At 37.9% G+C, this 27,456-nt stretch overlaps 1 protein-coding gene and 1 non-coding gene across 12 annotated transcripts in view; one reads left to right on the top strand and one right to left on the bottom strand.

The window, feature by feature from the left end:
• The window catches only part of ATP11C (ATPase phospholipid transporting 11C), a 152,519-nt gene that overhangs the window by 22,406 nt on the left and 102,657 nt on the right, over positions 1-27,456 (top strand). The window lies entirely within an intron of this gene.
• Positions 12,161-12,285, bottom strand: LOC116662317. Its single transcript, XR_004318355.1, has one exon. It is a non-coding gene; the product is annotated as a U6atac minor spliceosomal RNA (small nuclear RNA).

Here is a 27,456-nt window from a genome sequence, read left to right as displayed (position 1 = left end):
GGACTAAGCTCCCTCTGCAACACTCAGTTCAGGGTGTGTTGGACCTACTTGTTTTATAGGGTTTTTTCTTGGGGGGATGTATTTTTTCCCTAAGGGTAGAAATTATTTATGATTTGAATTCACTTTGGAGCTCTGGTTAATTTCAGTGATCCATTGTCAGTGCAGTTTTGAGGATGTGGTGATATAAAAAGAGTGGAAGTATTTTCATGTTCATACTTGGTCATCAAAAATCTTGCTTAGTTGCCCTTCTGATTCCAGAAAGCAGTAGTTCCCAACCCTTCATTATTTTCCTTAATTGTATTTTTTTTGCCTATTTTGTATTTGCCTATTTTTCTCTAATACCCTTCCCACCTCCAACACCCCTAGACGTGGGTACATGATTGTCTTGGGTTTTTTCCTATGTTAGTGATCATTATCTTTCATTAGAGAACTCAGTTTAGGAAAGGACATAAGATGCATAGATACATGAGGCAAAATACAAGGCAGGAAGTGATGAATGCCATGAGAAAGGTAAAAATAAAATTCTGTTCACAGACTGCAGAATGAGATGAGTAACCATGTCAGTCTTTGCTTCCACAATTGTGAAAGGAGACAATAAGGTTAACTTTGAGCTTAATACATAATGCTCTCAAAAGGAATTTTCTCTTCTTGGAAAAGGAAGCATTTGATCTGCTATCCTACTGTTTAAGTATTTTTATGAGTCCAGTCTTTTCCTAGGCACAACTAAAATACATTTTTGGCCTCTCTAGCTACACCACAGAGAAAAACTCAAGTCAGACTGGAAAAGCACTGCTAATCACTCACAGCATTTTATACAGTCTTGGAAGTTACCCTTGAATCTTTCCTCCTCTCTGTCACTCCACTTTACTCAGTCCATCAACAAATTCCAAAGACTCTGCCTCCTGAATGTTTTGAGGGGTCCACTCTTGCTATGCTTAATCTATCTCTGCTTAAAAAAAAATCCATCTAGACTGTTTTTTTTTTAAAAAAACATAACATTAGTTTAAGTCAGTTTCATGCTGAGAATCCCCTCAGTGGCTCCCCTCACACTTAGAGTAAGATTTCAACTCCTGCCTTTCAGCTCTGCGGGCCTGTGTAACAACATCTCTGACCTGTGCCCCTTGCGCTGTGCACTGTGGTCACGCTGGCCTTGCCTCAGGGCTCTACGCTCCTTCCACAGCTGCTCCTGCCTATAGAATCCTTTACCCAAGGCCCCCATTTTTATTCCTCCTTCAGTGCTAAACTCAAGCATCCCCTGACCACCCTCCTCCCCAGGTCAGACCACTCAGTCTCACAGGGTCTCATAGCACCTTATAGTTCTCTTACAATAGGTCTTTCTGCAGTTGTAATTCATAATGAATCTTGGAGCCAGTTATTAGCTGCCTCCTCTTCCAGAACAGGATTTAAGAGGGCATCTGTGCTCTTACTCACTGCTCTGTGCCCAGAGCCATGGTCTGGTACAGTGCTGGGCACTAAATGCTTAAGAAATATTTGTTGCTAAAGAAAAAGAGCAGAAAATTTCCAGATCACTTAAATTTGGTTTTAGATTTTATTGAGATGCTTACATTTGATCATAGGTTTTTGAAAGTTGTTGGAATGTTTACAAAAGACTAGTGTCAGTGTCACCTGGGAGCTGTTAGAACTGCGCTGCTCAGGCCTCTGATGCACAGACCTGCATCAGAAATTGCCGGGGTCCTGGGTCGGGGAGGTGACAATCTGGTGTAACACACCGTCCAGGTGATATGATGCAGAATAATGTTTGAGAACCAATGTTCAATAAAAATATTGACTGAAGGTTAACTTAAGTAAAATATGAATTGCAACTTAAACCTTCTTTTGAAGGTTTCTAATAAACAGTAAGTGGTAATAAACTTTGTTTCAGCTGGACGCCCCCCCCCCCCATTTTATCAATTGATGTCTGATGTAAACAAGGTCTGCTTGATCAGTCAACCCAAACCTGGACTTTACATAGTATTTTTCAGCCTTTGTCTCTCTGAATCTAACTTTTATCTAGTGTCATCCAGTTCCAGGAAATGATTATAAAATTGATAGTGCCCATGATTCTAGTGTTGGATTGCTTTGTTTTTCATTTTTTAAATGTTTATTATACAGAGTCAAAATGATTTTTGCTAAAGCTTAGGTTGTCATAGTTTCTAGATTTATATCTAATGCACTTTGAAGCATTAACAAGGTTTAGATGTGCATATTCTCGGCTATGTTTAGATTCCAGGGCTGTGCTACACCATCAGATTGTTTTGTTGATGGATTAACTGCGTTGTTAAAGATCATTCATCCCCTGTTTTGCCATTGACTTTAAATTCGCTCCATGTTTGACTCAAGGACACTATGGTGACAAACCATTCCCACCTGGTGACTATTAGGTGCTCCATAGGAAATTAATTGCTGGTGTCTTTCTCACACAACAGGTACCCAAGGCTCATTGATTCTCTTTCTGATACTTGGTTAGAAGCAGAGGATTTTAATGGAGATGAGAGATAACCAACAAAAGATTTTTTCAATGTTTTTTAAAACTTTTAATTTTACAATAGTTTTAGATTCACAGAAAAGTTGCATGGATAGTTCAGAGAGTTTTCATACCACACACGCAGTTTCCTATATTATTAACATCTTGCACTGGTAATGTACATTTGTCACAACTGATGAACCAATATTGATGCATTCTTATTAACTAAAGTCCATACTTAATATTCACATTTTCTCAGTTTCCCATTAATGTCATTTTCCTGTTACAGGGTCCTATCCAGAATACCACATCACAGTTACCATATCTCCTTAGATTCCTTGTGGCTGTGACAGTTTCTCCGACTTCTTTGGTTTAGATGATATTGAGAGTTTTGAGGAGTTCTGATCAGATATTTTGTAAAATGGTTCTTCAATTGAGATTTGTCTATCTTTTTTATGATTAGACTGGGGCTATTGAGTTTTGAGAGGAAGGCTGGTGAGGTGAAATGCTGTTTTCATCACACCATATCAACAGTATATACCATCAACGTGACTTAACTACGGTTGGTGTGGACCTTAATCACCTGTCTAAAGTAGTGTTTACCAGATTCCTCCACTGTAAAGCTGATGTTTTTCCTCCTTTCCATACTGTACTCTTTGGAAACAAGTCACTAAGTGTAGCCCAAGAGTTTGTTTTTTAAATGTGAGATTCCCAGATAACATCTTTCTTGTGAGTGGGACCTTCTCCATTATTTTTTGGTATCTCCTTTTAAGTTTTACTTTAATCAGGAGACAGGCCTATGCAGCTGACATGTTTCAAATGCTTATTGAAATTGTGAAGTGTATTCAACTGATGAAAGGATTTGAAATTAAAGTGAATATTTTAGTGAATATTTGTTCTGGGGAAGTTAGAGGACCCCTAAGGTGGTTTTGCAGATGCTCCTGTGTCCAGCTATTGCCCGCATCCACTCTCATTCCTCAGCCTCCAAGCCTCTGTTTGCCTGTAGTTGCCTGCTAGCTAAAACCTCTATGAAAACATTTGGGTAGATAGAGTGGCCCAGAATTTTCTTTGCTTGGCAGGAACTCCGTTGCTAAAATGGTTTTTAATATGTCTATGCCTCTCTGCTGTGCTGCTTTTGCCAGAATAGATGCAGCTCAAAAGATGTGCTTGTCTTCCTAACTCCTTTTTTAATATCTCGTAGCAGTGACTGAGCTATTGATCCAAAGCGATAACAACCCTGCATGTGCTTTTTGCAGGTTCTGTATTTTGAGAACGAACAGAGCTTTGAAAAAGAACATTACTTTACTTCACATAAACTCAAGGCTTTTTCAAACCAAATAATATATAGCATATGTCATAAAGAAGATTCATTTCTAGAAATCACCAGATTTAAAGGGAGCAAAGGATGAGGGGGAAGGAATTAAAGCAAGTGACAGTACTTGCTCAAAGACTGATGACCAGGGAGCATTGTCTCCTGCAGCCCCACTCACTCTTTTATCCACTCCATCTCTAACTCATGTCCTTGGCTCCTAATGTACACTTAAAGCACTTCTCAGAAAGATAGTTCCAGGAGGAAAGGCAGACAGAAAGTTAACAGTTAACTTTTTGCTGAAAGTAACCTTTAGTATACTATTAGCAATTTTGGGTTCTAGGTTGACTCCTCAGTAGAGAAAATAGTGAGCAACATACCTCATTATAATTAGACATATTTTAAATAAATGAAGATAATACATCTACCATAAGGCAAATAGAAAAAAATTGGGGGATTTTTTTTTCTGCATTCATTTATTAATCTAAGTTCTAGCTAATAAGGTCTAAGAGGACTTCCTCAATTTGAGAGCTATGCCCAAAAAGGAGAGCTAAAGAATATTTAGGTTTACACTCTTAATTTGTTAATGTCACTGTTTAGTATCTCTTACATGTTGTATGTGTTCATCACACGAAAGAATCCAGTACTCATTTTTAAAATTTGTTTTTAACTTTTTTTAAACATTTTTTATTGCATTATAGTCATTTTACAATGAACTTTTAAGTAAACTTTTCATTTTAGATTAGTTTCAGATTTGTAGGAAATTTGCAAAGATGGTGCAGAGTTCACATATGTGCCCTACACCCAATTTCCTTTATTATTAGCTTATATTGGTTCATTAATTGTAACAAATGTACCATACCAATAGTGTTACATTGTTACTAACTAAAGTCATACTTCATTCGTGTTTCTTTAGTTTGTCCCTAATATCCTTTTTTCTGTTCCAGGATCCCATCTAGGATACTGTACCGTAATTAACCGTCATGTCTCCATAGGCGCCTCTTGACTGTGACAGTTTCTCAAGCTTTCCTTCGTTTTGATGACGTTAACAGTTTTGAGGAGTACTGGTTAGGGATTTCATAGCAAATCCCTCAATTAAGATTTGTTTGATGTTTTTCTGAAAAGAAGATGTGGATTATGACTTTTTAGAAGGAAGACTAGAGAAGTGAAGGGCTATTCTCATCACATCTTATCCACCATGCATAGTATCAACGTGGCTTATCACTGATGATGTCAACTTGATCTCCTGGCTGGGGTAGTGTTTGTCAGGTTTCTTTGCTGTGAAGTTACTCTTTTTTAAAATAGAGGGTTTTTTTTAAACTGATTTTTCTACCTCTCATTCTGGAGAGGAATATGATTCATTTCATTTATTTATTAAACAGAAGTTATTTTGAGTTAAAGAAAACATGGTTTTAGGTACATTTTAGGGCTTTTTCTTTCAAGGCCCACTCCTACTAATTGGAGAAATAAACCATATTTAAGGAATAGTCTATACTTTGTAGGTAACAATAGTTGGTTAAGATCAAGTTGTTGGTGTACAGTGTATATTTGTTTAGCTTTTCTAAATATACTGGGTTTTTTCAACTAAATTATGTTTGACTACTGATGGATATTGTTGAATAATTTAAATCACATTCTTCAAATGTTACAGCCTCTCAATTATTCATGATTTCCCAGTTATTAGACTTTCTTACCTCTCTTTGCACTTATTTTATATTCACAAAAAAACAGTGAAGAGTATTTCCGTAAGTGAGACCCTTCCTATATTTCCAGCTTTCGTATAATTACAAAGGATTATATACATACTAGGGATCAAGCAGCCTCCTGCTTATTCACATTCCTTCAAACGCTAGTCACAGTAACAGATGAAGATCAGAAAGTACTAGGAAAAGAAGTCACCAGAGCATCTTGTGTTGAAATTTGTTACATAGTTTTGATGTCAAGGGATGAGTATGTCATACAGCAGATGAGCCTCTAGGATGAATTTGATTAATTCTCCACAGCAGCAAAATCTCATAATCAGATGGTGTTGCTTGAGGCTTTCTCTTGCTTTGGAGTTGGATAATCTAAACTGTGTAACCCCTAGTGGATTTCCAGTCTGTCATGTATCAGGGAACGTCTGTGCAGATGGAAAGAGATTTTCTGTTGGGCGGTGTATGAGCTCAGTGGGAAGGGTTAAAAATTAGGAGTGAATGCATTTAACTCAATTTTGCTTGCTAATAGCAGACATCTCTACCAGATTTGATGACATGGCAAACATGGAAGGAGCAGAAACATCTGGGTTTTATCACTGGCTCTGCCACTAGTCGTATAATTTTGGGGGTAGTTTTTATGTAACTTTTGTCAGTAGTCCTGAGATTTTCATCTGCACAGTGAGAATGGACAGACCAGAGCATTGCTTAAACCCCTCAAGACCATCTATGTTTGAAGTTCAGAATGGGAAATAAGAATAGCAGTATGAGCTGTCCTCCCAATTACATGGTGTGATACAGTGCTTTAGGAAATATAGATTTCTGGGTAATACTTGTGAGCTACAGAGCTTTTTTTTTTTCACTTGATTTTTTTTAATTATTTTTAAAAATGAGGCTCTCATTCCTTAAAGCCACACCCCCTCAAAACACAAACACACCAAAAACAAAATAATCCCCAAAAACCCACCCTGAATTATTCTTTCATGGTGGATCAGCCTCTCAGGAAGAAGAGGACTTTTGCTACAGCATGTATCTCAAGCAAAAACCAAGCTGGGAAACAGTCAAACCTGTTTTCTTTAATGTTATGGGACATTTGATTTTGTCTGTTTCTCAGTATTAGGCTTCCAATTAAACTAGAGTGGTTTAGGCTTGTTTAAAATGGTATATCCATTTAACTATGAAAAAGTATAACTATATACTTATAATAAGTGTATTATATACTTACATAATATGCATAGAATGTATTATTAACATATCAATAAGTATAATATAAAAAGTTATCAGCAGACTGTGACCCCAAGCTATCCCCTCTTATATGGGGGATATGGATTTTTTCTTGCTGTGCAATATAGTGATTCATAATATTTTGGGGAGAGGGTAATTAGTATTATTTATTTTTAATGGAAGGACTGGGGATTAAATCTAGGACCTCATGCATGCTAAGCACACACTCCACCAATGAGCTGTACCCTCTCCAGTGATTCACAGTTTTTAAAGGTTATACTCCATATATAGTTATTGTAAAATATTGGCTACATTCCCTATGTTGTACAGTATATCCTTGTAGCTTATTTTATACATAATAGTTTGCACCTCTTAATCCCCTACCCCTAATTTGCTCCTTCCCTCTTCCCTCTCCACAGTGTAACCACTAGTCTGTTCTCTATATCTGTGAGTCTGCTGCTTTTTTGTTATGTTCACTAGTTTGTTGTATTTTTTAGATTCCACATATAAGTGATATCATACAGTATTTGCCTTTCTCTAACTTATTTCACTTACCGTAATGCCCTCCAAGTCCATCCATGTCTGGGTACAGTGGTTGGTATCTCAGTTGCTCCAGGGGTAAAAATGTGCGTTCTTGTAGCCTGGCCTCTCAGGAACTTGCACTCTGCTCAGACCCATGCCTGTCGTTGGGGCTTTGCTAAGCATTGTTGATGTCATTGACGCTCACTGACTAATTGCTTTCTACCAGGTATACCTGTTGCCGTGTTCTGTCTGCTTTCTCCTTGCCGAGTATCCTGATGCTCACTGATCACCTACCTGGACCTCTGCCTGTTGCTGCCCACTCTTTTCCAATTATGCGCTCTTGCCTACTTGGGTTTCCTCTCAGAGCTTGCTTCTGGGTACATCTCCAAGCACCTGACATTCCCTTCCTCCAATATAAAGGGGTCTGTGTAGTCTACAGGGCTTGATCTGCCACGCTGCCTGCCTTCAGAAGCTTAATTACGACAATCACTGATTTCCATTCTCTTTTTAAAAATCTGTCAGCTTTTAGTTGCCTTAATTTGTTATTTCCTGATACTATAAACTCACTCCTTGACTTTTTTTATTGGATTCTTTTTTTTTTTTTTGGTCTTTCCTTAGAGCAAATCTCACATGTACCCCTTTTAGCCACTTGTTACTTTCACAGGGAGTGGCCTCAAATCATAAAATCTTAACATTGGAAGAGACTTTCAAAGACACCTAGTTCAACTTTCCCTGTGATCGGTAGCTTACCAAATCCCAAAATAACCCATCAGTCACATTTTTTAACAGCTTTCTACTGGTTTCTTGGGCCCAGAACTATCAATCCGTTCATTTATTTAATTCACTCATTTTTTTCAGTCAACACAGTTACTGAACATCTGCTTTTAACCAGACACTGGGGATATGTGTGTATGTGAGAGAGAGACCATTCCTGTCCTTGAGGACCTGCTACTCTAGTGGGAGGTAGAGAAGTAAACACAGTTGCTGGCTAGAGACATGCAGTGGGTAAGAGAATGGATCGTTTCTTCTGCATGACTAAAGGTTGATTTCATGGAGGAGCTTTTTCTGCCACTCCAGTTAACACCAACTTTCTGGTCTACCACCGCCTTTTCAGCTACTCAGTAAAGAGAGAGGGGACTCTCCTCTCTGCCTCTGTCTGTACTTGACTTGCCCTTGGAATCATCTTTCTAAATGCAAATCTTGGTTTGTTTCTCCTTTGTTGATAGGCTACCCCACAAACTGACATCTAACTCTTTGGCACAACTTATAAAGCCCTCAACCCCTCCAGTCTCATACACACTGTTTTTCATCAGGCTTTCAGTACCCCCAGAACATCATGCAGTTTTGTGGCTACATTGTACTTACTCACACTTCCATTGCATATGTTGTTCCTGCTACCTAGAATGACTGCCAGTCTTGTCTTCATGGTGAACTCTGGGGCACTGAAAGCCTGATGGAAAAATGGTACATAAGGAGGAATAAATCACACTTCTAACTTTCCTTTTCCCTTAAGGTGTACTCCGACCCGTTGGCTTCTATTGCACCTTACACACTCCCATCCCTGCCACCAAAAGATTATAAACTACTCTAGACCAGGCTGTCTCTATGTCTTCAACCTTCACACAGAGACTGGCGTCGAATGGGCAGTCAATAAATATTTGTTGGATGAATGGGTAAGTAAATGAGCAAAGAAATGAAGACAAGTCTTCTGTAGTCTGTTTTTCACTTTAGGTCTCTCTTGGAGCACTGAGAATGCTACTTAAAAGATACCTACCACTGTTTTGACCATGGTTCCTTGCCAACCTAGGACCATGCTCGCTGGCTTATCCACTACTAGACACCTACCTGCAGCTATCACTGCCAAACAGGGAGAAAGGCCCTTTGTAGGGGTTTGGACAACTCTTCACCTCCCACCCTGTAGCCCCTGCTGCCAAGATAAGTTTCTACTGTGTCTCTTCAAAACTCTAATCAAAAGAAAGCAATTACACAGTGAAAATGCTTCTTTCCTTTCCTGCTCTGGTAAATCAGAACGGTTATAAAGTAAGGACAATTAGTACTTGAACAAGTTCCTATCTTATTAAGCAATCCTTTGAATGAGTCAGCCAGAAACTCAAACCACTGGTAAGGACAGTGGCCATTTATCATTTTAAGTTGATCTGTTTCAAATGAATAGCAAATAGGGTATTTTGGTCCTAAATTATACATTTATCACCTTACTAGAGCCCTTTTTTACACAATTATGTCATTGAATAGTGCAAGACACACAAAACTGTCATGAACTTTGCCCTCCCTGTCTTCCTGTTCTTTAATCGGATCTTAAAATCAAAACTCAGCACTTTGAGTTCTGATAAGATATAGATCTCTGCCTAAAATAGTTGGCCATTTCTGAGATGGTAGGCATTTTTCCTTAGGGTTATTGAGGCATAATTTACATACGGTAAAATTCACCCTTTTTAGACATATACAAATGTATGAATTTTGACAAAATTAGTGTGTGGCCACCACTGAAATCATGTAAAGGAATTTTCTATCACCCAAGGTGTTCCCTCATGCTACTTTGTAGTCAGTCTCCTCCCTATATTGCCAAACCCTGGCAACAATTGCTCTGATTTCTGTCTCTATATTTTGTCATTTCCTGCATTTCATATAAATGAGATCAAAATATGTAGTTTTTCAAGTCTAGCTTATTTTGCTTAACATAATGCTTTTGAGTCATCTATGTCGTTGAATTTATCAGTAGTTTACTGCCTTCTGTTGCTGAGTAGATTTACACTATATGAAGGTACAACAATCTGTTTATCCATTCACCAATTGATGAACATTTGGATAGTTTAAAGTTTTTGGTAGTTATAAATAAAGTTGCTGTAAATATTTGTATTTTAGATTTTGTGTAGACATTCACTTTTATTTCTCTTAGGTAAATACCAAGGAGTGGAATGGCTGGATTTTATGATGTGTGTTTAACTTTATATGAAATTGTCAAACTGTTTTTCAAAATGACTGTACCATTTTTTATTCCAGTCTGTGGCTTGTCTTTCTATTTATTTTTAAATTTTCTTACTATCTTTCAAAGAGCAAAAGTTTTAAATTGTGATGAAATGCAATTTATCAATTTTTTCTTTTATGGTTCATGCTTCTGTCCTATTTAAGAAATAGTTACCAGATCTAGGATCATGAAGACTTGCTTCTGTTTTTTTTCTAGGTATTTTGTAGCATTAGGTTTTATGTTTCAGTCTGTGATCCATTTCAAGTTATATGTATAGGGTGAGGTTTGGGTTGGCGTTCATTTTTTTTAATATAGATATGTCCCATTGTTCTAGCATCATTTGTTAAAAGACAAAAAGGCTATCCTTTGTCTATTGAATTAAGTTCATATCTTTGTCAAAAGTCAATTTATCATATACAGGCAGACCTTGTTTTATTGTACATCACTTTATTGTGCTTCACAGATACTGTGTTTTTTATGAATTGAAGGTTTGTGGCAACCCTGTGTCGAGTAAGTCTATCAGTGCCATTTTTCCAACAGCATTTGCTCACTTCATGTCTCTGTGTCACACTTTGGTAATTTTTATAGTATTTTAAACTCCACCAGCAAAAAGATTACCACTCGCTGAAGGCTCAGATGATGGTTAGTGTTTCTTAGCAATAAAAATAAAGGTAGTTTTTAATCAAGGTATGTACATTGGTTCTTTAGAAATAATGCTATTGTACACTGAATAGACTACAGTATAATGTAAATGTAACTTTTACATATGCACTGAGCAATTAAAAAATTGATGTGACTTGCTTTATTGCAATACTCGCTTTATTGCATTGGTCTGGAATCAAACCCACAGTATTCTCTGAGGTGTGCCTTTATACGTATGCATCAGTTTCTATTCCAATGATCATATGTTTATTCTTTTGTCAATATCTCAGTATCCTAAGTAGTGTACCTTTATAGTAAGTCTCAAAGTTGGTTGGTTTGAGTCCTCCAGCTTTTTCTTTTTCAAAATTGCCTTGGTTATCTTACATTTTTTATTTTTCCATATAACTGTTAGAATCACCTTGTAAATTTCTTAAAAAAAGGCATGCTTAGATCTTATTGAACATTGAATTAAATGCTGAATTGAGATTGAATTGAATCTATAAATTATTTTGAGGGAGAATTGCAATATTGGTGATATTGAGTCCTCTGATCCATGAACACAGTATTACCAGTTCAATTACTTATGTCTTTGATTTTTCTCACTGGTTTTGTTTGTTTGTTTGTTTGTTTTTGGTAATTTTCAACATGTAAGTCTTATAGTACTTTGTTAGATTGATTCCTGAGTATTGCCTATTTATTGGTGCTACTACAAATGGAGCTTATAAAAATTTCAGCCCCTTGTTCACTGCTGTATATAAAAATAAAATTTATTTTTCTATGATTATCTTTTATTTTCTATCTTTGTTAAAGTCGCTTATTATTAATAGTTTTTTATAGATTCTTTTGAATTGTCTACTTAGATAATTATATTTTCTATGAATAAAGACAATTTTTTTCTCCTCTCCAATTTTTTCTATTTTTATTATTTTCTGTACCTTACTGCATTAGCCAAGACTTCCATCCAGCATGCTGATGAATGGAAATGGTAAGAGCAGATTCCTCCTTGCCTTGTTCCTGATCTTAGGGCAGAATCATTCAGTTTTTCACCATTGAGTATGAGTTAGCTGTAGGTTTTTCATAGATACTCTTTTTCAGGCTGACGAAGCTTCTATTTCTAGTTAACTGAGTATTTTTAAAAATCATGAATGGCTGTTGAATGAATATCACACTTTTTCTGCATCTGTACGAATAGTGATGAATTTTCTTCCTTGGGCTGTTGATATTATGAATGGCACTGTTTGAGTTAAGAATGTTGAACCAACCTTGCATTCCTAGGCTAATCCCATATGACTATTTCATATTATTCTCTTATATTTTATGAATAAAAATCGTGGTTAGGTGCTGCAAAGTTGTTGGGAATTCCTTAACTATATTTGTGTTTTATAGGTCACTAGAACCACTTCCATCCTTGTTAAGGGAAGTGCTAACCTTGCCTATGATACAGTACAGGTAGAGCGCTTTTCTTCATCTTCATTTGGTCTTTAGGTTATCGAGAGAGTGAAAGGAAAGGCAACAATAAGTGAGTGTCTTTGTACTAGGCAATGTGTGTGTTTATTTAATTTAATCTTAATAGGAAATTGTGGTCCAACAAGTAATTTGTACCACTGAAGTCTTGGAGCTAGTAAATGGCACCATCAGAATTTAAGTGCAGGTTTATTTTGGTAAAAACCCATGATCAGTCCACTAGATTTTTAATGCCCCTCTCTGGGAATGACCTTGCGTGCATTTGGCGAGGTGTAGGGGATGGGACAGAAGACGACGGGGGGGGGGTGGAGGAGAGATTGAGATTAGGAAAGGGAGAAATGTTTTACCACCTGTGGACTGAAATACAATGCACAACCTATAAGTTGAGAGTTATGTTTTATTCGGCAGACTTTCTAAGGACTGGAGCCTGTCAGATCGCTCTAGGAGACTGTTCCAAAGTGATGGGAGGAGCCAGGATGTTGAGTTTTTACAACAAAGATCAGGTAGTCAGAACATTAAGAGATTACTGTTATTTAAAGAAAACCAGATATCTCAAATTAAGGAATTTAGTGATTTTCTATGTGTGGGAAGGTGCAAAGGTCTGGGCTCATTGAAATCATGCCTTTGATGTGCACCTAGCTATCTAGGGCCAGGTTCCTGTTCTCCCACATCCTGATTTCCCTTTGGGTGCATGGTTGGGGGTGGCAGCTGAGGCTGTCTCCATCCTAAGTTCCCTCCCCTCACTGGAAGGGGTGGGGGTGTGTGTGGCAGTAGTGGCTAATGGCTTGATGGCAGCATCATTGTTAACTGATATGGCTGGCAATACTTTTCATTCATACACCTTTCATTGCCATCTCAAAATCGGGGCTTTTTAGATATCATGATTTGCTTCTCAGCTCTGCCATTTACTTGATTTGTGGCACATTTGTCTCTGACTCATTTTTTAAAAATATGAAATGTAGACTATTAACCCGGGTTGTCATGAGAAACACAGATAATACATGTAAAGTACCTTGCACATAGAATGTGCTCAATATAATGGTGCTCACTACTATCATCATTATTGATTTCCTACCATTAAGCACTTTACAACTGGAAATAATTAATTTGGGTTTGGAAAATGATTTCTGTAGTTGTCTGTTCAGTTCTTTTGCCAAAATAGCCTAGAGCAAGTTTCTTTTTATAAAAAATGGACTTAAGTTTCCTCTGTTTTTTACTCACCTCCTTTCTAAGTCAAAGCAACACCAATTTACTAAATCAGCTTGCAAATTTGATTTAAAACGTTTACTGCTAAATCCTTTGGGCTCTGGAATTGAGTGTGTGCATGTGTGTCTGTGTGTGTGGTCTGGAAGTGGGTGTCTCAGCCCAGAGGACTGGAGATGCCATTTTCATTTCACACGGGCAACCAACCATTGATAGCTTTAGTCCCTTAGCTCACGCAGATCTGACAGTTTCTGAGTCATTGAAACTCTCTTCTCTGACACAAACCACTTCATGCTGTTTGGAGGTAATGATTTCTTTTTTTGGTAAGGTTATTTTGGTTATCACAAGTAGGGCCTAAGAGCTTCTGTGTTTCGTCAGTCAAGTCAGGAGGTAGCAATGAGAAAAAAGACCGAGTCTGAGAAAGGCCATCAGGCCATCATCAAATGACCTGTCTAGTGTCCAGGACCTTAGGAGGGCTGTTGGCTCCAGCTGCAGCAACCCATAGCCTTCTGGGAATTGATTCTCATTATTAGTTGATTTCCCAGCAGTAACCTTTCAACTGAAAAGTGCTGCTTGACAGATGAAAGTAAAGGAAAATGAATTGTATTTTGAAAATTTTTGTTAATATCATACCATCCCTTGTTGCAAATCAGAATTGGTAGTCGCTAGTCTTTTTTTTTTTAACAGCTTTATTGAGGTGTGATTGTTATACAGAATATTGCCCATATTTAATGTAAACAGTTGATGGGTTTGAACAGATGCATATACCCCTGAAACCATCACCACAATCAGGATCATATGCATATCCATCATCTCCAAGTCTCCTCCTGCCCTCATATTTATTTGTGTGTGTGTGTAAGAACTCTTAACTTGAGATCTACCCTCTTAGCAAATTTTTAAATGAAAATACAGCATTTTACATATTGCTATTTTCAGAGCACTTTGACCACATCTTCTAATTTAATTTCCACCTTAATGAGGGTAGGGCTTATTTCTATTTTGTGATGAAAAATAGAATTTAGGGATATGTTTTCCCAGAGATTACCATTGGATATTGTGTCAGTGTCCAGAAATCAATTTTGCTTTTTGCCCTGTTCTCTTTGCATAAGACCACTGGGCCTTGGGCCTGATCTGGCTCTCTAAACTTCACTGACCTGGTAAACACTCAAAAACTAAATGTTTAATGACCACCTTTGTCCCCAGAATTAGTATCAACAAATGTGATTACTTAGCTTCAAAGAGAGTTCATGAAATAAGTAGTTGGTGGGAGATAAAATTTTGGAAGTAATTTCTACCTTTCACATGTGTAACTTTCCCTTTCTAGATTGGCTCGACAGAGAGTTCCAGTGTCCAGGCAGAAATGTTCAAAGGCTGGTCATTAAACTTTCTGGTGGTCTTAATTAAAATGTTTGGCAGTGAGGTGAAGCCCAGTGTGGTAGATCTGATGCGGCCTCTTGAGTGGTTACTTTGTGTTAAACACTTATTTCTAATCATTATAGGGGCCTAGAGATTAGAGTGAAACAAAAAATATTCCACACTTAGGACCTCACAGGCCAGCAGACAAGATGGAAGCCTGCTTAGAGCTGCTTCCGTTTCAGCTTCCTGCAGTACATCCTCCATGCTGCCAGCAGAACAGTCTTTTTAAAACACATGCCCTTTCCCTGCTTAAAACTTTCTGGGGATTCCCTGTTTCTCAGGGGACTGGGTCAGACTTTCTTATCAGGATGGAAAAGGCCTTCTCTGAAGTGACCCAGCTTCTCCCTCTATACCCACCCCTGCGGCCAGGATCCCAAATCTCAGTACCCTGGTAACCTGGGTGGGACTATGTATGAGGCAGGCGGTCCTTTCTGCCCAGGTCTGATTCCATCCTATGCATTCTCCCTCATGTCTCGTTTCTCCAGAAGTGTCACTTGAAAGGATGCAAGTTTCTTCATTTGTGATATGAGGATGAATAGTGACACCTGCATTATGGGCTTGCTGTGAGGATTCAACCAGGTGGTGCATGCTGAGGGCTCAAACAATGCCTGGCTTTTAGAGTATTTGTTCAATAAATGGTAGCTAGGCTTTATTATTATGCAGTAGGAGAAGCAAGGGTGTAAAGGTAAAAATCTTCGTATTTCCAGGTGCTCAGAGCACGTCATGATTTTTCATGCCTCTCAGTGTTTACTCATGCTGGGCCCTCTGTCTAGAATGCTGTGTTAGTCTGGGTCTTCTGAGAAGCAGAAATTTAGGATTAAACAGGCAAGGATTTTGTAACCAACCACCTGCGTGAGAGACACTAGGGAGGGAGATAGATGGGAAGGGTGGCAGTGCCAAACAGTCCATGATGCAAGTCTGACCCCTGGTGAAGAGGGGAGAGAGTAGCTTAGGCCGAAGCTCTCTGGACTGCTGTGCAGTTGAAGGAAGGTTCAGAAAAGCCTTTGGGGAGTTTGAAGTCAGTGGCCAGTCCAGTCCTGACCCTGCTGTACTCAGTCATCGGCCAGGTGCAACCCACTGGAAGCACAAACGTTAGGATGAATTTGAGGCAGCAGCTCAGTTCCGTTCCCTGTCATCAGAGACCTTCCTCTGAGCCTCCAAAAATGCCTTCCCACTTCCGTTTAATTCTTCCTGCTTGTCCTTAAAGGGCCAGCTTTAAATGGTTCCTCTCTGGGAAACTTTTCCTTGAAGGAAATTTGCAGCATGTCACATGATGGTCCCACTGCCTTCAATGATCATCCCCTAATCTCTGCCTGGCAAAGTCCTAGTAAACTGACTTGAACCGCTACCATCTGAAAAACGAGTAGGTGCTCAGGAAACATTTATTGAATGAATGAATGAGTTAGTAGGACTTAGACAAGCAGATTGAAGGGAGAAGATAGTTGAGGCAGAGCAAACTGCTTGAGCAAAGCCATAGAGGGGGAAGAATGAAGAATTTTTTTCTTTTTCTCAAATAATTGTCTTGCCCCCAAACTGTAATTTTAGAGAATGTATATTATGATGCAAAACAGTGGGGGCAGGAGTTTTTTCCTGGCAGTTGAAAATGATTCATATTTGAGAACTTTGTTGAGAACAATGTTTTGAGTATTTCCTGAGAGACTTCTTCCCCGAGAGGAAACAGTTGATAGAAATGGAATTTTACTGCTGCCAGGAAAAGTGCGATAAAGATCAAATCTTGTACAAGTACTACCAGAATAGAAATTTCCATGGAGTGAAGAGATTTCGGAGTCCTACCTAATGGTTCATATGTATGTAGTGTTCAGTGCAGCTGAACTATAATTCTGTAATGGAATTTGACCAGTTTTGGCAATCCAGTTTGTAACATATGAATTAGTGGAGACTCATTCATTTTGACATTTGCTGATGCTGCCAGATGTTGGCCATATTTTTGATGGAAAGAAATAGGAAGCTGGCCAGGATCCCAGATCTCAGTATTAGTATCAACTGTCTACCACTGCCACATGTTGCCAGAGGAGATGGACACACTGAGGATAAGGTCGCACAAAATCACTTTCTGTCAGCAACTAGAGATTTAACCCCTAATCGCTATGGAGTGTTTTACCCTGGTGATCTGGATTGGCCTGTGTACGAGGCAGGTGTTCCTTTTTGCCCAGGTCCAATTCTGTCCAATGCATTCTTCCTCGTGTCTCCCTTCCCCAGAGGTGCCACTTGAAGGGATGCAAGTTTTTTTTAATAATTTGTAATATGGAGGTGAATAGTGACACATCATGGGCTTGCTATGAAGATTCGACCAGGTGATGCATGCTGAGGGCTTAGATGGTGCCTGGCATAGAGTATTTAATTTGTTCAATAAATGGTAGCTAGGCTTTATTATTATTATGTAGTAGGAGAAGCAAGGGAGTGAGGGTAAACTCTGAATATTTCTAGTATTATGAAAGTTGGTTGTTCATGCATTTGGTAAGTGCCTGTTCAGTGATGAAACAGCATGGGGCTCTAGGGACATGAGCTACTCTGGCCCATTCTGTGATTAACATGCACAGTTGCAGATAGCCATCTCTTCTCTCAAATGAGGACAGTTTATTTTGGCTTGTCCATAAGCAAAATCACTTGCTTCTCCACTGTGCTCTGAACTGGTGTGGAATACCTTTTCTTCTCTTTCTCGTTGGTCCATCTCTCTCACCTTTAAAGTTCTATTCTAATTCTTCTTTAGGTTACATATGCCTAACATGTCCCAGACACATGAATAATACATTCTCCTCCTTTGATTTTTGTTGATCAGGTTGGGAAACTCTTTGACCCAGTAGCCCTTGCCTTACATATTGTTTCTTCCATTTTTGTGGCACAGTTCACTTGGGATATTATCCATTTACTTTTGTCTTTCACTACTGAGTCATTAATTTCCCCCAAAGAGCTTTTCCTTTATGTGTGTTTATACACATCTCTCTTAACCATATTCCTCCTTTCTTTTCCAAGTTTTCTGTTACATCAAGAATTAACTCCTGTCTCACTTATTTACTTAGGTGTTTTTTGTTTTTTTGGTTTGTTTTTGTTTTGAGGGGAGATATTAAGGGTTTATTTGTTTATTTTAAAATTATTATTATTTTTTTAATGGAGGTACTGGGGATTGAACCTAGGACCTCATGCGTGCTAAGCACGTGCTCCACCACTGAGCTATTCCCTCCCTCTTCCCCTCCCCCTTCACTTCTTTATCTTATCTGGAAGCCAAAAGCATAAATTGAATAATGACTGATGTAGGGGGGTCGAATATTACTATTGATAGATGTGTACCAAAGTAAAGGAAAGCCATAAAGTTAAAAAGGAGTAGTATTTGAAGTCCCAGAGAGATCTTATACTCAGTATATTCAGATCTGAACTTACTCTCTGTCTTCTCTAAGCTTGCTTGCTTATTGATTTTTTAATTGATTGATTGTACCGTCAGTTACAGTGTGTCCATTTCTTCTCTAAGCTTGTGACGGTCAGCTCTGGAGATGTTTCTCAGATGGATTTATTTCCTCCTCACTCCGATTGTCCTCACCCGGGGCCTGGCCCTCTTCATCTTACACCTAGACTGAACAGCTTCTTTTCTTATCTTCTGTCTAGTCCCTCTCTTCCCTAGTCTGACTACACAGTGTCACAGAAGGGTGGGGTTTTTTTTTTCTTTTTTAGCTTTTTAAATTGTAAAATGGAGGTATTCAAAAAAAAAAAAAAACAACCGAACAGTATTACAAGGCAAACATACTTAAAATCTCCATCCAGAGCAAGAAATGGAACATTGTCAGCCACCCAGAAGTCCCTTCAGGTGTCCCATCCTAATTATAAGCCTTCCTTCTCTCCTTCCAAAATAACTATTATCCTGACTCTAAAGTAATTATTTTCTTACATTTCTTAATCAACAAGGTGCTTTTTAAAAATATCAGTCTTGCCACATCCAGTTACCACCATGCTGCAGCCTAGGGGAGGTGAACTTCCCTCACAGGTCTACCTTTTCAGCGCCCTTCTGTGACTGCTCCTCTTTGCCCTAACACCTTAGTCTCTGGCCATCCTGGATTATTCACAGGCTCTCAGATGCCTTTTGTGTTTGCCAGATACCTCTTGTCATTTGCTCCTGCTGTACCCTCTTTCCGGGGTTGCCTCTATTCCCTTCTCTGATGAAGCCCTAGACCCAGCCCGAAGGTCATTTCTTCTGTAAAGCTGTCCTTAGTCTTCCCTCCCTGACATACCTGTGGCAGAATGACTCTCTCCCATCCCTGTGCTCTGTGCGCACTAGAGCATTTTATACATGCTTCCGTTAGTAGCGTTCATCATAGTCTCTGGTACCTAGCAGCTTGCTTAATGCGTAGTAGGTGCTCAGTAAATGTTTGTTGAAAGTAAGAATCTATGCAGTCAGCCTTTAAAACTCTTTCACAGTGTCAAGTTTTCTTCAGAATTGACACAGAAATCATATATTTGATCATATGATCAAGCTTGATATGGACTATTTCAGATGCTGCTGCTGTTCTGAAAGTTACTATGGTCGAAATAAGTTTTAACTGTATAAAGATAGCACTCCTGTGTTTTAATTCCTTGAGTTGTCTTAAAATACTCGGGTTGTGTCAGCCAAACAGGGACTGAAGTGTACTTCATAATAACTTAAAATTCAAAGCAGTTTTTAATCTAATCCTAAAATCAGTAGGAGTAATTTAGTTTAATTTACATTCTCCCTTTTATATTTTATAGAATTAGGATAGATATGATTGAGGAAAAGTTGACAGCTATCAGGATTTTTTTTAAGATTATTTATTATTGTATTAGTTACTTATTTTATTTTGACAGGAGTGGGAAGAGGTAATTAGATTTTATTTATTTTTAGAGGAAGTACTAGGGATTGTCCCCGGGACCTCGTGCATGCTAAGCATGCACTCTACCACTTGAGCTATACCCTCCCCCCATCAGGATTGTTTTTTAATTGAAGTGTAGTTGATTTACAATGTTGTGTTAGTTTCTGTGTGCAGCATAGTAATTCAGTTATATATACATTTATTTTTCATATTCTTTTCCATTATAGGCTATTACAAGATATTGAATATAGTTCCCTGTGCTATACAGTAGGACCTTGTTGGTTATCTGTTTTATATATTGTAGTTTGTATCTGCTAATCCCAAACTCCTAATTTATCCCTCCCCCCCAACCCGCCTTTCCTCTTTGGTAACCATAAGTTTTTTTTTCTATGTCAGTTATCAGGAGTTTTTTAGTTGAAAAGTATTATATGTGGCTAAAACTTTTTTAAACTACAGAAGGTATAAAGTTCACATCCCTACTTCATTTGCAGCCCTATTCCCAAGAGGTGACCACTATATGTAAGCATATACACATGTGCACATACATTTATGCATATATTTTTATAAATATGCAGTTGGAATCATACAATGCATAATATTCTTTAATTTGCTTTTTCACTTAATGTATGTTAGAGGTGATTTCATTGGTACATATTGAGCTACTCACATAGTTTAACAGTTGCACAGTAGTCCAGTGTTATGGATATTCTAGAGTTAATTTTAACAGTCCCCTCCTGATGGATATCTGGAGTACTTAGTTAATTTTTTTTTACTATTAGAAGCAGTGCTGTTAACCACCATCGTTCTACATTTTTATTTTCTCTTGTTCGTAGAATCACACAAGCTATTTTTAAAATAAAAATTGGAATAATGACATTATTATTGAAAATTTTTCTACTTTGATAGTTGATTTGATAGTTTATAATTTAAAAATGAAACCAGTGTAAAAAAGAACTTTTGGAACAATAAGAATGAAAACCATCATCACACACTTAAAAATACATATCTAAAAATGTGTGTAAATACTATTTTGAACAATAACAGCTACCATTTAACTATCATCCACACTGTCTTCTTTAATCCTCACAGCACTATGGAGTAGATACTGTGGTTCCTAATATGTAGATGAGGTAACTGAATAGAGGAAAGTTAAATGACTTATCCACGGTCCCACAGTTAGTGACGCATCATAGTGAGGACTCCAAAACAGTGTGTACTCAACAGTAAAAAGACAAACAACCCAACTGAAAGATAGTCAAAGGATCTTAATAGACATTTCTCCAAAGAAGATACATAACTGGCCAATAAGCACATGAAAAGGTGCTCAGTGTCATTAGCTGTTCAGGAAATGAACATCAAAACTACAATGAGATACCACTTTAGGCCCATTAGTATGACTATTAAAAAAAAAAAGAAAAGAACTAGTGTTGGTGCAAATGTGGAGAAATTGGGACCTTCATACATTGTTAGTGGCAATGTAAAATGGTACAACCATTGTTTGCCATTTCCTCAAAAAAAAAAAAATCATGAAATTACCATATGACCCAGCAGTCTACTCCTAGGTATATGCCTAAGAAAAATGAATACATATGTCTACAGAAAATCTTGTACACATGTGCTTATAGCAGCATTATTCATAATAGCCAAAGGGTGAAAACAACCCAAATGTCCACCAACTGATGAATGCATAATTAGACAAAATGTGGTATATCCCCATACAATGGAATATCACACATCCATTAAAAGGAGCAAAGTATTGATACATTCAACAATGTGGATGAACCTTGAAAACACTATGCAAAATGAAAGAAGTCAGACATAAAAGATCACATAGTGCATTTATAGAAAAGGCTCAGAATAGGCAGAAAGTAAATTAGTGATTACCAAGGGCTAGGGGAGGGGAGGAGATAAGGAGTGACTACTTACAGTTTCAGGGTCTCATTTTAAGGGATGAAAATATTCTGAAACTGAATCATGGTGATGGTTGCCCAACTCTGTGAACATATTATAAACCATTGACTTGTACACTTTAAATATATGGATTGACATTTACTGTCCACTGTTTTAAAATCATGGAGAGCCCTTGAAGTATTGTTCCTTAAAGATCTGTCCATGACTCTTTTTGTGAAGTGGTCTTATCCAATGTCATGCCCTGTGTTAGTTTAGACGGGTGAACAAATCTCTCTCTTCTCTAGACCAGTCCTCTCCCCTGAGCTAGATCTATATTTAGGGCTGTGTGCTGAAGAGGTCCATTTGGCCCTCCTAGAGGCACCTCAGAAGCACTGGTGTGTCCCAGACAGCTCACTCCATTCACAAATCTGATGCTTCTGTATTCCCTGTCTGAGTGGATGATGTCCCCATTTACCATCATCTAAGCAACAGACCTCCAAGTCCTGTTAGTTCTTTTTCTCTGACAATTCCATCTACTCTTTTCTCTTTTCATGGCAGAATCTGTCTGTGGTCTAGGCCCTCAATAGTTCCTGCCTAGGTGAATGTGGTCACACGCACCTGAGTGTACCTGGTCCCTGTCCAGCCTCGCCTCTCCTGCCTGCCATCCTTCTCCTTACACATTCTCCTTCAGCAACAAGTGAACTCCTTGGAGATCACTCAGTCACTCTTTGCCATCTCCTGCCCTTGGGCCTCTGCACCTGCTGGCTTCCCTGCTGGATCTTTCCTCTTACTTCTTAGTTTAACTCCTAATGATTTTTGTCAAACTTGTATCAGGCATTAAATCCGAGAAGTCTCTGTTAACCCCTAACTGGATTTGAGTTAGACACCCTCCTTGCGCCCTCTTGCCTGTAGCTCTTCTGGTGTTATATTCACCACACTGGATTAGAAAGGCCTATTTGAGTGCCTGTCTCCTCTACCAGATTGTGAGTTTTTAGGGCTCCAGCCATAGGGGAAATCTCTATCTAGTTTCTGTGTGTACATGTGTGTGCGCGTGCGCACGCGCCTGTGAGCGGGATACAAGAATCTCCCCTCCTTTAGTCAAGAAGCCTCCTTCTCAGGGAGCCCTTCCTTTATAATTCTATCTAAAATTGCAGTATCCTCCCATGCTGTTTATCTCCCTCCTTGATTTATTGCTGTCCTTAGCACTTATTACTATCTATCATACTATATATTTTGCTTACCTCCTTTATTTTCTGTATTATCCCACTAGAATATAAGCTCCATGAAGAAAGGAATTTTTGTCTGTCTGTCAACTATTACATTCTCACTGCCTCAGCCAGTACTAGGTACATCATAGGAACTCATTCAGTGAATATTTGTTAAATGAAAGAATGTTTGCCTCAGCTGCCTCAGAGAGTACATGTTGTGAGTGTACTGTCTGGAGCCTGAATGCCTGACTTTGGATCCGACCCATGACTTTTTATCTTTAATCAAGGACAGGTTACGTAATTCTTTGTGCTTGAGTCTCCTTTTTCTGTAAAATGGGGCTAAAAGTCATTTACTGCACAGAGTTGTCATGCAGATTTTTAAAAGTAGGTCTGTGTTACATATTACACTAGTGCCTTGGTAATTAGTAGATGTTGAGTAAGGGTTAGTTATTACTCTTCCTCTCTTGGGAAGTTGGCCATAGGGATTCCTTAGTACAGCTACATGTTTATCTGCATTTCCAGAGCCTAGTCTGTTATTGCTTGAAAGTATCAAATAATGCTTTGTGAAATGAATGGAATTTAAACAGATTTTTCAGTAATATTATTTTGTCTTTATAATTGTATTTTCAATATTTAATGATTATTATAGCAGTTTGTTTAAGTTAGATGTGAATATCTAAAGGAAAAACATAAAGATTTTAGACAAAAATGGGAACTTTTGGACTTTGACATTTATTAGAGCAGTAAGCCCACTCAGACTTCAGTTTTTGAAGAATATTGAAGCTATGACAGAATTCCTGGCTGAGCTTGGTCTAGTAGATCTGTCTGAGTTGAGACCCTTTTTACCTCCTTCCTTGGTTTCCACCAGCTTCAGAGCCCTGCATCTTTTGCAGCCAGGAAGGAAATTGGTCCGGGCTTGTAAAGACTGACGTCTAGTCGGGATAGGCAAATCTTCACTTTCCCAAAATCTTATGCAGAAAGGCAGAAAACTACTCATTTTCGTGTCTTGGAAAGTGAAACTGTATGTGTTCGAAGCTCCATCTGGCAAGAGTAGTATTTAATATTTGTTCCTTACTCTCTTCAGAAAATGGGGGCGTGGGTGGTGGTGATGGAAATTAACACTTACTGAATGCCAACTATGGATCAGGCACTATATATATGTGATTCTGTTTCATTGTTATAGGAATATAGTATGGCTCCAGTTTACATATAGGGAAACTGAGGCACGTAGTGGTTAAGTAGTTTGCCAAATATGACATACCTTGCTAATAAGCGGCAGGGCCAGGGTTTTGATCGGAGGTCTTTTTGATCCCCACTATCTGTATCAGTCACACACTTGGATAAGAAATCATACTGTTACTGTTCATCTCAAATGTTGATAATTTGTTATTTTGGCAAGTTTTTGCTACTTTTCAAAAATTGCCATGAAATTAAAAGAACCTTGGATTTCTTAAAGTTAAGAAACATGTAGCTTCATTGGTAAGAAGTTCAGAAAATACACTGGAAAAGTGTATTCAAAGAGCAAATTAAAAGTAATAGCTGTGAAACTATAATATTTATGTTACACATACACTGATTCATTTTATGTAATATAAACTAGAAAATTAATTTAGATATGTAAGGAATCCTTAAAATGATTACATATGCTTCATTTATTTTAAAATACTTTTTTTGTTACTGTTTCTTAAAAAAATACTTTTGGGGATTTTTTTTTTTATGGCTTCACCATATTTTGGAAATGTGGCATTTTCCATTAATAAAATGTCTCTAGTTTCTCCTCTAACTCTGAGACAGTATTTGTATTTGACATGTCATTTACATTTGAATAAAGCACCTTAGTAATTGCGTATCACTCAGGCTGCTGTGTGGCCCTGATGAGTGCTGTTTTACATGCTTCTCGTGAATGAAGCAAACAAATGTGTTTTCCTAAGTGGTAGACTTAACAGATAAAATCTCTTTGAGATTAAAGTCCACAAGTAGCATGGAATTCTTCTCCCTAAACCGTTCTCTGTGCAGCACACAGTGTAATTACAGCAGATCCAACTCTACTACCAGCAAAACTGTAATGTCAATCCTTTGTCCTTTTTGTCTTCTCCTCCAGGGGGTTTCTGTTCCTAACAAAACAAATCAAAGTGCAGTGTGTATTGCTGGTCCTCGAGAATTACTAGTTTCTGTGGTAACTGTTTAATGCAGACACAGATGCTGCCGAAGTTACTCCCCAAGGGACCATGTGCCTAAGGCATTTTGAAAACTCGAGTATTTTTCATTGTGATACTGCTCTTCTGGAAGAACTGTATACATGGTGGTTTACTTTTCCAGTGTGGTTAGAGCTGACATTTCTAATATATAAAGAGATGTATGGCTGATTTGTATTTGTTTTCTGGCTCTGCTACTTAGCTGGAAAACTTTGAGTGATTTAGTTATCCTCTCTGTCCCTCAATTTCCTCCTCTCTAAAGTGAGGATGATAAAACCTACTTCATTGCTTTGCTGTGAGAATTATTATCCAGGATTGTATAATCTTGATTTACACATTTGTTTAAGATAGTGTAGATGTAATATTGGGGTTAAGGATGCAGACTTGAAAGTCAGTCTGTCAATATGCAAAACTTGGCTCTGTTCCTTTCTAGCCACCTGACCTAGAAAAGGTCATATAATCTCTTTGTGGTTCAGTTTCCTCATCTATAAAATGGACGAGGAAACCTACCTACTTCGTCAGGTTGTTATCAGAACTAAATAAGTTAATACATATGAAATGCTTTGAAAGATACATGGCACACGGTAAATCTTCAATAGATATGAACCATTGCAATCATTATTGTCATCTCCACTTGTCAGTATGCAGTATCAATGTTCGTTTACTGTGCCCACTAAACTTGAGACCTCCTTGGGAGATTGGACAGAATCTTATTCTTCTTTAAATCTTCTGAGCCTGACATATAGTAGGTTCTGAATTTAAAATATTTGTGGAATGAATGAATTATTGATTGAAGGAATACCTTGGTGCTTCTCAGATCTACCTGGTTTCCCGCACTTCCTTTTGAATTAATCTCTTTCTCCCATGACTCACATGGTTTTTGCAGCTGAACTCACCATGTTTTCTAGAATAAAAGTTTGGAATACTTGGTCCAAAAAACAGAACAATCTTGTTAAATCCAGACTGTACTACTTATCACAGATTCATATTCTGCCTCATTAGATGTATGCCTTCCCTGCTACTTAACTGTGAATCAAGGGATTACATCTCTTTTCCTCTCTGGTCCCCAGCACCTAAGATAGAGTTAGAGTCTGGGGCACAGTAGGTGCTCGATAAATGATTTATGAATTGAACAAAGAGTGTATGCGGCTTCTAGAGATGAGTTCACTCTCCTCATAGCTCTATCACAGATGGAGATAAAAGAGCTGTCCTTTCATACCAGTGATGGTTATTAGGAGCTGTGGGATCTGAATCTGACATATTTTGAACTTCAAATTAGGTGCAGTGTATATGAGGGGAAAGAACTTGAAACAAGACATCTGAAAGTCTTCTGTTTCATAAAATTGGATAATGATGCTTTTCTTCAGTGGTTGTTCTTTTCTCCTATCACTTATAACCTAGAAAGCTGTTTTATTTCTTTCTTTCCTGGTCTATCCCAAGTTCTCAAGTGGTGAATTAGATTGGAAATAACTCATTAGTGCTTTGCAGTTGTTGGACAAGGAAAGTTGCCATCAGTGGTGCGGTTTTACTCTCTCTGCATCACTCCACCTGGAGCGTCATGGAAATACCTTCTCTAATTATAGTCATTAAAAGTCTAATGAACTCTTCTGTTTAAAAAAAGCCTTTTACATTTTCTATTAGGCAGTTTCTTTTCATTTGTGCCATATATGCCATTGATGATTGCCATTTATATATTCTTCTGGCTTTATACAGTTGGTTTCATTTTCATGTTCGACACATATGTATTATGTAAAACTGTGTATGTAAGTAGAGGTCATTCTTTATTCAGTCTTCTAAGGATATTTTCCTTTTTACTGCTCTTCCTGTGAGGATGAGGATTGAGTGTGTCTGCCTTCTGGCTACACATTAAGGCTGTAGTATTTGTTTAGTTATAGGAATATTTAGCTCTTTCTTGTTTGAATTTCTTGTAGCATCTGGATAAATCCAATCCTGGTAGAAAAATCCATTTTTAAGCACATAAAAAAGAATCTTTTGTATTGTTAAAAAAAAAAGTACACTTTAAAAAAAGAGAAACCATTTTGTCTTTACTGACTTAACACACTATAATTGCTTCTTTTTTAAAATGTAATTATCTTAAAGTTTCAGTTCCTAAAATCAAAGTTTGAAAGTGCTCATATCAATGACTGCTAATGGGTACCAGGTTTCTTTTGGGGGTGATAATAATGTTCTAAATTTAGATTGTGGCGATGTTTGCACAACACTGTGAATGTAATAAAACTATTGCATTGTTAAATGAGTGAAATCTACAGTATATGGATTATATAGAAATAAAGCTGTTATTTGTTTTAAAAAGGTACTCATATCACTGTTTAGAAGCTCTGCCACTTGCTAGCTGGCCATGTGGCCTTGAGTAAGTTGCTCTCTTTTCTGTGCCTTGGCTTTG

Source organism: Camelus ferus, chromosome X, assembly GCF_009834535.1.
Source record: "Camelus ferus isolate YT-003-E chromosome X, BCGSAC_Cfer_1.0, whole genome shotgun sequence".
In the NCBI taxonomy this organism is placed as follows: Eukaryota; Metazoa; Chordata; class Mammalia; order Artiodactyla; family Camelidae; genus Camelus; species Camelus ferus.
The sequence above is the reverse complement of the archived record's forward strand: the minus strand, read 5'-3'. Positions and strand labels throughout refer to the sequence as shown.